The 12,244-nt window shown below is 44.5% G+C and overlaps 1 long non-coding RNA gene across 3 annotated transcripts; it reads right to left on the reverse strand.

Moving 5' to 3' along the window:
• Positions 1 to 554: 554 nt before the first annotated feature.
• LOC140695893 (uncharacterized) lies at positions 555 to 12,000 on the reverse strand. 3 transcript variants are annotated; one of them, XR_012071733.1, is made up of 4 exons: positions 11,793 to 12,000; positions 11,054 to 11,195; positions 1,307 to 1,690; positions 555 to 820 (listed from the first exon to the last, which is right to left on the reverse strand). It is a non-coding gene; the product is annotated as an uncharacterized lncRNA (long non-coding RNA). The 3 variants fall into 3 exon arrangements; XR_012071732.1 differs by having other exon boundaries at positions 555 to 1,687; XR_012071731.1 differs by having other exon boundaries at positions 555 to 1,690.
• Positions 12,001 to 12,244: the final 244 nt, after the last annotated feature.

Genomic DNA, 12,244 nt, shown 5'->3' on the forward strand with positions numbered 1-12,244 from the left:
CATGATTTTCTCAGACCCATCGAGGGCAGATAGATATTCTGACCCTCTGGCCTGTGTATCCCCGAGTCCTAGCACATAAATCACAATAACTACTTGTCGATCGTCTGATTTCCGTGCATGTCTGACCCCTCCTGATAGATTGTCAGTCCTTCCAGTTGGTGGATTATGACTGGGTTGTTTTGTTTCTCTAGCACAGATCTTTATTTATTCAGCAAACATCCCTGAGTGTTTACACGCTGCTTGGATCTAACATAAATGATGAGGCAGAGTGATGCCTGGTTTAGAAGAAGCAGTTTAGGCCCTTCCCTCCATGCCAGGCATGTCTCCAGCTCTGCTCCCCTCCCAGGCTTTGGGAAAGGTGAATGAGGCAGGATTGTACACCACCATTTCTTTTGTGTAGCATGCATTATTTCTACGCACGTACTAACGGCTAGAATTTAATCCCTCGCTCATAACAGGCGGTAAGGTTAGCTACAATATGTTGTCTACAGTTCAGTGGTCACATGCTGTGTGGAAATGTAGGACTTCTCTAAATAAATGCAGGAGAGCAGATATTGGTGAACAATCAGTAATCTCTGCCTTAGGAACTGAACTTGACAGACAACACTGTAAAAGACAGACGTGGCCCCTGCCCTCAGGAATTCCCATGGTCCAGTTGGAGGATGGACTGTGGACAATTAACGTTGCTACGCGCAGGGTCAACGAGGAAGTAAGGTCAATAACAAGACCTGAAGCTGAAGAACAGGAGAGGGGAAGCAAGTGAAAGCCGAGGGGAGCGGGCAGTAAATGGAATGATCGCCGAATGGAACCGGACAAATGCCTGGAAAGAATAAATAATAGGATACATTTCAGGAACCGAAAGATGTTTAGAATGAAGGTGTGAGGCCGGAAGGGGCTAAGAGGCTAGAAAAGCGGACAAATAGCAGGAAACGGGGGCTTAGGCCCGGTGAAAATGTTTGGATTTTAGCCCATGATGGATGGCCAGTATTTCAAACAAGGAAACAAGGGAAATCACAGGGGCCTGCAGAAAACTGAGAAAAGAAGAATGACGCATAAAGTTGCATAGCCCAGGAGTCTGCTTAAAAAATGTGTGCTTTGTCTCGGGGCGGGGCTGGGAGGGAAAGAGAACTGGAGGAGGGAGGGGAGGAAGGAAGGAGGGAGGGGACGTTTGCCAGAGGCCAGACTCCAGTGCACCAAAGCCCCAGGGCATCTAGGAGCACCTCACATCCTCTGCTGTTCCCAGCCCCACTGCCTTGAAAGATTTGAGAAGAGGGGGGAGAGGAGGGGGAAAAGTGAGCCGAGTGACCCCATTTCCAGCTGCCCTCCGCCGTGCGAAAAGTGAACAGAGGCCTGAGGGACCAGCCAAGGCAGGTCGGTGCTTGCATCCCGGAACGGAGGCAGGAGCAGGATCGTGGCAGAGGTGTTACTATGCTTCCTCGCTGGTGTCTTCAGAATAATCCCCCGAGGAGTTTAGACTGCAGTGGAGCAGTGCCAGCGCAGGCCAGTCCCTCCTCCGCCCGGAGGGAGCTGCAGCAGCACTGCACCTGAAGACGCGGGAGGAGCAGCTCCTGCAGTCCCGAGGACTGTTGCTGTTTACATCTCCTGGGCTTGGGGGACACTCTGTTCATGGCTCCACAGATTCCCCTAAAGAACGCACACATCGTTTTCTTTCACTGTCGTTTTGCTGCTGCTTAAAAAGGAAAAAAAAATTGCTCAGTGGTGGCCCATGTGTGCACGTGTGTGTGCACCAGCCCTTCCTTGGCAAAAGCTAGTCCTCCCCTCGCCTTTTCTCTCCCTGCAGCCCCAGAGGGCTAAAGAGAGCCTCTGGCCCCATCTCTGAGAGCATCTGTCAGCCAGCAACATCTCGATTCCTTGAAGGCATTTAAAAATAATTTGCTTTTCTGGACCTTCCTGGCCAGAATTTGGTTGGCGGATTTTGGGAAATTGCCAAGGGATGCTCAGAAAACTACTCTGGACTGGGAATCTTGAGTCCTGAGGTCACTAGGAGTGACCTTTAGAGGTCATGGTGTGAACTGAAGGAATGTTGAGTGTTGAAGCACAGACCTCCTACCTAGAAATTCCACTTCTGAGAATTTCTTCTGAAAAAAAGGATCACAAACGTACACAGAGATTACTGGAAGGCCATCAGTAACGTCATATTTAAAATTTATAAAAAAGAAAGAAACTAAACCAAAAAACATGGAGAAACCAAATTGTCAACCGTAGGGAATAGATTATATTCATTATAAGGCATCTTATGTCTGCAACTGAAACACACACACACACACCAGAAAAAGAAAGCGTAAAATGATAAACAGCAAGAAATGTCAGGTTAGGAACATGGCAAGTACTGAAGAAATACTTCTTAAAAGTCTAGGAAAACACCTACAAGTCTATTCATTGATTCAACAAATCTGTACAGAGCTCTGCTCTGTGACTGGTGTCCTGCTGGATGCTGGCAGTGTGTTGCTTAATAGAGACGGGCCTGGACCTTGCCTTCAAGGAGCTTAGGGTCTGGTCAAGGTCAGAGCCATTATATTTGAGTAACAGTATTTTTTTGTGTGTAGATATATATATATATATATTTTTTTTTTCTTTTTAGTGAAGTATAGTCAGTTTACAATGTGTCAGTTTCTGGTGTATAGCACAACGCTTCAATCATACGTTAACATACATATATTTCTCTTCATATTCTTTTTCACCATAACTTACTATAAGATATTGAATATAGTTCCCTGTGCTATACAGTATAAACTTGTTTTTGTCTATTTTATGTACATTAGTTAGAATCTGCAAATCTCGAACTTCCAATTTAGCCCTTCCCACGCCTCCCCCCACCCTCCCGGTAACCGTAAGTTTGTTTTCTATGTCTGTGAGTCTGTTTCTGTTTTGTAAATAAGTCTGTCTTTTTTTTAAGATTCCAGGTATACGTGATTTCATGTGGTATTTATCTTTCTCTTTCTGGCTCACTTTACTTGGAATGATGATCTCCAGCTCCATCCAGGTTGCTGCGAATGATACTATTTTATTCTTTCTTATGGCTGACTAGTATTCCATTGTAGAAATATACCACAGGTGCTTTATCCAGTCATCTGTCAGTGAACATTGAGTAACAGTATTGAACGTGATTTTGTATCTTCTTTTCTTCTAGAAACTGAAAAATATCTTTGTTTTTATAGCTTAAGAAGTTTTGAAAATAACTCACCTTGTATCTGGACAACGCTTTCCCAATCACTCTGGATTTGCTCCTCACGGCTGTTGATGCCGAAGGAGAGATGGAGGGAGGAGGGGAAGGCGGGAGAGACACAGGTCGCTGGGCAGGAGTCTGCTGTGGGACAGGTGTTTTACCTTCTTCCCCTCATTCGGTTCCCAGGACACCTCGGGAGCCACGAGTTCATCATAAACACTGTTTTGCAGTTAAAGGAGCTCTCAGATCAGGAGGCTATTGTTCGGGGAGATATTAGAACTGACCCAATTTTGCCAGTTGACACTTCCTTCAACTCCATGAAACTGAGCAGAAACAGGTGGCTCAGGGAACTCCGCTGTACGCTCCCTGGAATTCCGACACAAAACGAGTTTCTTGATCAGCTTCCTGTTCTAATTCTCTACCCCTGCCGATAGCTTCACTCCCCTGCTTCAGTTTTCACATCTGTGAAATGAAGACGGTAATAATTTTCTCCAAAGGGTTAGTGTCGCATTAAATTAGTTGATACAGCAGCGCTCTCCAGACAGGGCCTGACACGGATGCAGTAAGCCCTCAGTAAATGTTGTCTGTCATCAACGTCATTAGTCGTTATCATGGTTGGTATTAACTGCACTGTTTTTTGAAAGCAGTCTCGCAGAGACAGAACCACACACAGTCGCCATAGCTCTTCCATTTTCCCTAGGGTCTTCCTTACCCTCTTATCAGGCGCCAGGTCCTGCGGATTCTGGCCTTCGTGGTATCTCCCATCTTGCTAGCCTTCTCTCTGATAGCTCGGGGCGGGAAGTAACAGTAGGGATTTTATCGATACAGCAGCTCTCTCTCAGGGCTTAAGCTGAAGAATCAATGCCTGTGAGGCTCAGGAAGACAAGATGGGCCTCAGAGGGGCCGAGTACCAAAATGGAAGGCTGATTAACAGGCGAGATGAGTGATCGTTCGGCAGCATAAAGATGTCCCACTTCCCCTGGTTTAACAGGCTAAACGAGAAAAGAGGATTCTCTACCTGCAGAGGTCTTTCCGGAATCTAAGCCAAGTTTATCCAGGCTAACGGAGAGCAACTGAGCTACTCAGGCCGAGCCTGTAGGTGCAGGAGTCACAAAGAAGGTATTTTAAAAGAGGTGGTAAAACAATTACAGCGTTAAAAATTATCGAAATCCTGGCTGAGTGATTTTGGAGTATGTAGCCCCAACTCTCTGAGACTTGTTTTCCTCCTGGGTAGTTAAAGGTCATAATGTGTATCTCCTAGGACTTTTGTGAAGATGAAATATATGTAATGGATCGGGCACATAGGAGGGACTCAACGAATGGTAGCTGTTATCATTCCTACCCTGGGCGATAAAATGAGTAAGACGCAGCTGTTTTGTTCTGGTAAGGAAGTGAGAAGCAAATGGGCATCTATTGAATAATATTTAATGAATTACAGCTATATGTCTTATAAAATGAGCATATACATGTGTATACGCATGTATAACCGATGCCTATTGTTAATTAGTAGTTGTTAGCAGTTAATGATTGTTAATTGGTAATGGTTATTAACAGTATCTGAGCTTTGACAATAGTATCCTCAAATTAAGATGATAAAATGACACACCAATAAAAGTTCTGGACTCAGAAACCAGGGGACTTCCTTGTTGGTGAACACATCAATATGCTAGAAGTGTGATGTGCTCTGATTCCAAAGACAAGGCGTGGAAGCTCTGTCCAGGACGCCTCCAGACCTCATCCTATGTGTCTTTTCACTTGGATGTTCTTGAGTTGTATTATTTATAATTAAACTGTAATCATAGGTATAGATCGTTATTAAGTTCTGTGAGTCATAATTATGGAACTTGAAGAGGCCATGGGGACCCTGGAATTTGTAGCCAGTTAGTTGGAAGTGTGAGTGGCCTGGGGCCCCCCATGAACACATGGCTGGGGTCCGAGGTGAAGGTGGTCTTGTGCATCCTTGTAGGGCTTTGTGGTAACTCTTGGGGGCTCATGCCAAAATTAAACTGTAGCACGCCAGTTAGTGTTAGAACGGTTAGGGTTAAACCAGAGCAGTCAGTCTCCGAGTAATAATTCATCACTGAACAAGCTAAACAAAAAAATTACATGATCATAATAATCAAGGCATAAAAAATTAACAAAATTTGACATTAATGATAAAAACTCTCATAAAATGGGAACAGAGAACTTTCTCAGCTCAATAAGGAGTATTTATTAAAACAAACCAAACAAACAAGCAAAAAAACTGTAGCCAACATTACATTTAATACTGAAAGGCTGAATGTTTATGCCCTAAGAGTGGCAACAAGGCAAAGATACCCATTCTCACCACTTTTATTCAACATAGTACTGGAAGTTCTAGTCAGTGCAGTAAGGTAAGAAAATAAAATAAAATGCATACAAATCAGAAAAGAATAAATAAAAGTTTCCCAATTTAAAGATGGCATGATTGTCTACATAGACAATCCCAAGGAAAGTAAGGAAAAAAAGAAAAAAGAAAAAACACCTAGAACCAATGAATGAGTTCAACAAGGTGTCACAGAATATAGGATAAATATTTTAAAAATTGTATTCCTTTATACTAACAATGAACATTGTAGACACCGAAATTAATAACATACAACTTTCAATCGCTTAAAAAATTTCTAAAAAAGGTGTAAATCTAGCAAAACATGTGTAGGACTTGTTTGCTGAACACTACACAATACAGAAGGAAAAAAAAGCAAAAAAGATCTAAATAAATGGAAAGACGTATTGTTCTCGCAAACTGGAAGATTCAACGTAGTAAGTCTATTCTTGTATTCCCATATTCTATTCTTAGTCTCATGTTTATCCTCATAGTCTATTCTTCCAAATTAGTATAAAGTTTTAACTCCATTTCTATCAAAATCCCACCAAGATTATTTTGTAGATATAGACAAGATGGATTCTAAAATTCTGAAAAAAGGAAGAGCAAAGTGGTAGAATGCATCTGCTTGATCTCCAGACTGATTATGAGAAACTACATTAATTAAGATGGTGTGCTGTTACCACAGGGATAGGCACATTGACCAACGGGCCAGAAGAGAGAGCCCAGAATTAGAATTACACAAAGGTGCCCAACTGAGTTTTGGCAAAGTTGTCGCTTTAAGCCATTAGGTATGTGATGATTTGTTATGGCAGAAATTGAAAACTAACGCACAATAGGAATGTATCCTCAGACCAAAAATTTGAGGACCCCTCCCCTATGATCTTAGGCAAATAGTTTAACCTTTACTAGCCTCAGTTTCTACATCTATAAAATAAGGATAACAATTTTCCAAAAATATTGGGGATGTTTTGAGTATCAGATGAGATCATTCATTTAAAGCAGGTAACAGAATGTCTGACATTCGCTGAGTGCTAATATGTGCTGGCCATTATTACTGGCAGAACTATAGTTGGTTAGATCAAAGTCGCAGAGGAGAGAGGGAGGTAACGAAAAGTACTAAAAACGAATAAGCACAGCAAATAAAAGTCCTACAAGTATCTTTTTCTTTAATGAACCAGATTTTACTGCAGTAGAAATATACTACGTCGAGTGACCCCACTCCGGAATCACTTTTTACCGTTCTGAAAATACTGATCTCTTGAGGCAGGTTCTCCCCAAAGGTTTATAAAGTATGATAATCCTTACAAAAGAACAGCAGAACTCACAGTAGCTCTTGCTGGTCTGAAATACGAAGGAAATAAAATACAAATTTTATTTCCCGTCTGCATATCTTGGCAAAGAAAGTCCCGGCATTTTCACAAGTTACCTTGGTACTTAAGAGCACATTTCTCTGAGCCTGGTCTTCTATTCCTATGTCTTAGGAAGAGTGAGCACAAAAAGATCTCCTTTCTTGGATCCCCAAGGCAGACCAACTGCCATCGTCTGCAGGCGTGGGGTACCTACTGAGAACACGTTACTGTTTAGGGACCAGACTGAACCTCACAACCCCAAAAAAGGAACAGCCAACAAAAACCAGAATTAACAGTTTTTAGCCTTCCACTACCTCATTGAATCTCAAAACCAAGATTTGTGAAGGGTCTCTGTTCCTTCATTCATGTGACCAACCATTAAATATATATTGAGCCGGTACCTGGAGTGAGACACGTTTCTAGGCCCTGGGAATGTGTCTCCTGCTTGTACAGGGATCATAGTCTGACTTCACTGCAGTTCAGTGCTTATTCACATACAAGAAATTCAGTTATATATTTCGTATAGCACTTTATACCACAGAGGTCCTAAGATGGTCCATGCTTGGTCATGATGGCAGTGAAAAAGCAGATGAGTGAATTCTTATCATTCAGGTTCTTGTTCTGAGAGTCTTCCTTTATAACTTGATCTAACCCATCGCTCTCCTCTCTCTGGGTTACTTGGTATCGCATCAACCTGTTTTTTTTTTCCTTCTTCTTCTTCTTCATCCCTTTATGGTAGTATGAACTTATTTTGCCCATTTGTTCCTCTAATTCTATTGTCTGTCACCCCTAATTGATTATAAACTCCAGGAGCGCAGAGATGTCTAATGGCTTTTATCTCTTTAGCCTGGTGCCCAGATCTACATGTTCCACGGCCAGTGCTCAAAACATGTTTGAATGGATGGATTAGGGATTCACTAGTCTCCCTCCTGTTGGTCCGGAGCTGCACTGTCCAATGTGGGAGCCACACACGGCTATCAAATACCAACTAATGAATTGGTACAATTCAACTAGCTGTTGAAATGTAACTAGCTTAGAGTAAAATATACTGTAACTGTAACATACACACTGGATTTTAATGACCTGGTCCAAAAAAAGGTGCAATATCCCAGTAATAATTTTACATTGATTTAACGTTGAAATAATATGTTGAAAGTCTTAAGTTAAATTTAATACATTATTAAATGTTTTAAAAATTAATTTTACTTTTTTTTGTTTTACTTTTTTAAATGTGGCTACTGGAAAATATTAAAATTTATACGTAATTCACCTTTGTGGTTCACATTATGTTTCCATTAGACATTGCTGGTCTACAATGATAGCCCTGAAAATCAAGTTCCAGTAAATACCCAGGTGTTTATAGGTTAATTAATCCTAGGGTCCTGGCAGAAGCCGGAAGCACTCAGAATCAATTGAGATTCTGGCTCTAGGCAGCTTGGAAAGGGAACATTCTAACTTAAAAGCATAGGGGCCAGTATTTACAGGGAGGTGTCTGATAGAAGCTAAAATGCCCTGCCCACACTGAGAATGTGGGAAAACGTGGGCTAGGACTGAGACCACCACGACCACACCTAGACCCTCTGAGTAACCGCATCCCTTCCCTGGATGTGTGACCCAAATGCTCTCAGGATGGTGGGCGGCGATTAATGGTGACAGCTTTACGAGCACAACGGTGCACAGGGAGACAGACAGGGAGCTCCCCGGCCGCTCTGGAGGGACTTTGAAAGGCCATTAAATCAAGGCTGTGATATTTTGCGTTTCACTCCAACAGTCCTGGCTTCAGATGGGCCAATTCAGAGAGGCATCCGTGTACGCGTGCGTGAAGCGTCTCTGGCGGGTTCTGCTGTGCGTCAGACGGGGGGCTCAGAGATGTGCGCAGGTGGGGAGCCCTGTTTTAGGAGGTTTGTCCACTGGGGAGGAGCCACTCTGTGTCCAGTCCTCCTGACCTCTGATTTTTCCCCTGGATACCTTGTTTCAAGGGTGTGAACGTAAAGAGAGAGCGGAGGATGTTCATGTTGGTGTGGTTCTGAAATTCTTCTCGACCACTAGCTCTTTTTTTTTTTCAGTGGGTATGAAATTCCCCACAGGGGAAACAGCTGATGGTGCAGAAATTCTCCTTCTGTCCACGGTCTGGGGCTCAGGAATCTGTGTCTTCAAACCCCAGTGATTCTGTTGCTGATGGTCTGTATGGCATTTGCCTCATAGGTCAGACAAGGAAATTGAGGTCCCCATAAGGAAAGAAAGCTGGCCCAATGTCCACTGAGTCCTGATTTCTGAGGATGTAGCCATGATGATTTTAACGGCTCACGGAGCCAAACCAGGACCAGACTTTGGCGAAACTGTCAAGCAAAATATTTGGCAGGGGCGAGGATGTGCTTTATGGCCTTTAATGCATTCCCTGACTGGGGTGCCAATTCCACTAGTCTGCGCTCTGCTGTCTGCCAAAATGGAAGTTATTTGTATGACCTTGGATCCCTCAAAACTTGCGAAATGAGACATTAAATGGTGCTTCCCGGCGACTGAGTTCAAGGGTACAATTAGATTTTGAAACTACTAGTTTCCAAAGCTAAATGAGATTTCTGTCCTTTTATATGTACTTGGTGTTTATTTACATCAGGGCTCATCAGGGCCTTTCATATGTTCATGTCATGCAATTTATTTGATCCCAGAAATCTCACAAAATTCGAGATCAGAAAACGACAGGGACTCTGGTGTATTAAATGCTGTAGCATTTTAATATCCATTATTTCCTGCAATTACAACCACTGTGTCTGAAGAAAAGGCTGTTATAACCTTCCCCAGTTATTGCATGAGGCCACTGAGGACCAGATGGTTAAGTGAGTCACCTGGAAACACAGGTCTAGTAAGTGATAAAGTTGTGTCTCAAACCCAGGTCTTCAGTCACGAAATCTGGGGCTCTTCCCGCTGTTTTGTGGGCTGGATTCATGGGAAATTAACAAAGGAGTCTTATTCAGAAAAGGGACACTTTCCATTTTGTACCTTTCTCCAAATTACTTTGCACTTTTTTTCTCCCTAGACCCAACTGGAAGCTGGCAAAAAAAAAAAAAAGCAGAATGGTTTTAACAGCTCAGATGGAGAATCTGTGAATAAGTTGGTTTGCCACCTGCGTGCTCTCAGAGCCCTTCACCACTGACTCTGGATTCTGGGCTCTCCCTATTGCTAATTAATATTTAACTTACAAAAGCCCCAAGAACATGGGTAATGCATGGTGGACCTGAACAATCCCATGCTGGTAGACGCTGCGGAATTCAAAAACGGAGTAAAAGCAGGAATGAAGGGGCCTGTCTTGTGACCCATGTGAGCCGCAGGCCTTTCCATTCCCTGTGAGGCTAGCAGGGTCCCCTCATCTCCAAATCCAGTCCCATGAGAGCTAGACATGACCAGGAAAGAGAGACCATTTGGAGCCCCCTCGAATCAAGCACGAGTCTCTGAAAGTAGTTGACCAACTCCAGCTACTTTGTGATACTATGTGATGACGGATGACCCCCTCCCCAGTCTCTAACCACACCGGCCTCCACATTTCTGGCAGCCACACCACACAGTGGGGTTCCCAACCATCCATCTCCTCTGCCTGCCCCGAGCTGGTGGGCCTGAGTGTTCCGAGCATCGTAACTCGGCCTTCTCTCTGAGTCCAGATTCTGCTTTTCCTTTTCATACTTTTCCATTTATTTTTATCCTTGTATTTACTCCAAAAGGGCTATGCACCTCAGGCACACTTGCATTAATAAGACAAAAAGATGGCCTCCTGGAGCACTTGTGTGAGCATGTGCGTGTGTGCATGACGTTATGTGTGAGTACGCATGCGGATGTGCATGTGTGAGTCCCCACGGAGGGCACTGACAGGAAGGAGACGCACTCACGGAGTCCTTAGTGCCACATCCTAAACTCGTGTCCTCTCTCTATAAACACACCTCTGCAAACGGCAAATGCAATCATGAATTATTCAAGACCGCAGCCATCCTGGAAGCTCTTGCAGAAGAAAGTGACAGGACTTGCACAAGTGAAGCAGAGCCCAGGGATAGTCCCAAACTCCCTCCACTATCATGTCTTCCATTTGTACAAAAAAGCAAGCCACCCAGTGCTAGAACGACAGCGCAGCGGTTAAGGCACCATGGCTTGGACAGCCTGTGACGAAGAGCTCAGTACCTCTGGGGGATGCGCTCCGCCACTTCAGGGCTGAAACGTCTGCTTGTCACAGCCTCTGTGGGTCCTCAGTGGCTGCAGAGCTCCGAGGAACTCCCCTGTCCCTCCTGCTACCTAGGGGTATTTGGTGTCGTTCCTCAGGCCTCTGCAGGGAAAAAAAAAAGAGTTTTAGAAGATTTATCATGATTAATAAAGGATTAATTCATATTCCTTTACAATATTCAGAACTTACTGAGACGTAAGATTTAAGAAACACACCAGTGAAAATCAGACATCTCAGATCTGTTACCAACAAAAGCTTATTTGGAAGATAAATCAGGTCAGCTGTCACCAAAGGCTTCTTTATCCTTCACTCTTGAATTAAATGTACCCACCTGCCTGGGATGGACAGCGCTGGACCACTGCACAGCCCACCCCCCAGTCCGGGCAGAGACCACCTCTGTTAGCACACCGTTGAACAGTGGAGATGCGCGGGTCCTGCAGACAGGCTGGCTCTGATACTGAGAACTCAAAGGGTTGAGGTGTGCACACCCAGCTCCTTTTCTCAAACTCACCAGTTGTACAATAGTCACCCTCTGGGGAAAAGAAAGACTGAGAACAGAGAGAAACAGAAAGCCTCTTTCTCCTCTTGGGCAACGGGACGGGAATTTCCTTTCTTCCGTGGATACTTGAGCTGGGGGGAGGGGACCACCCCTGACCCGTCCTGGGCAGTCGATCTCTCTCGTTCCGCTGTTCTCATTACCTCCTCATCCTGGTTCACCTTCCCTGGAAGTCACTCGTGGTTCGGATTTCCCTTTTACTTGTGAGCCTGAGCATAGGTAAGACAGTGATGTCTAGGCAGGGAAGAAAACACTGAGGTCCAGGGTGGTTAGGTGGCCTGTTTGCGATCACACACCTAGACATCAAGCCCATGCCCCCTCCCCATCTGGGGTTCTTTGCCACAGCGCCCCTCACCCCCGGGCTGGCCCCCCAGGCGAGGACTATGAGCAGCGCAGGCTTTGGTCACAGTAGGCTCTGTCAAATGAAAGAATGACTGTGAGATCGCGGCAGCCCGAACCGGATGAAGACTGGCGGCCCCGCGGCGGAGGGAGAGCATTTGACTCTCAGCACAGTCCCTTAATCCCCCCTGCCTCCTGCCTCCCCTCCGCGGGGCACAGGGAGAGTCGTCGTGGGTCTCTGTTGCCTGAGCGAGTC

This window comes from Vicugna pacos, chromosome 4 (assembly GCF_048564905.1).
Source record: "Vicugna pacos chromosome 4, VicPac4, whole genome shotgun sequence".
Lineage (NCBI taxonomy): Eukaryota > Metazoa > Chordata > Mammalia > Artiodactyla > Camelidae > Vicugna > Vicugna pacos.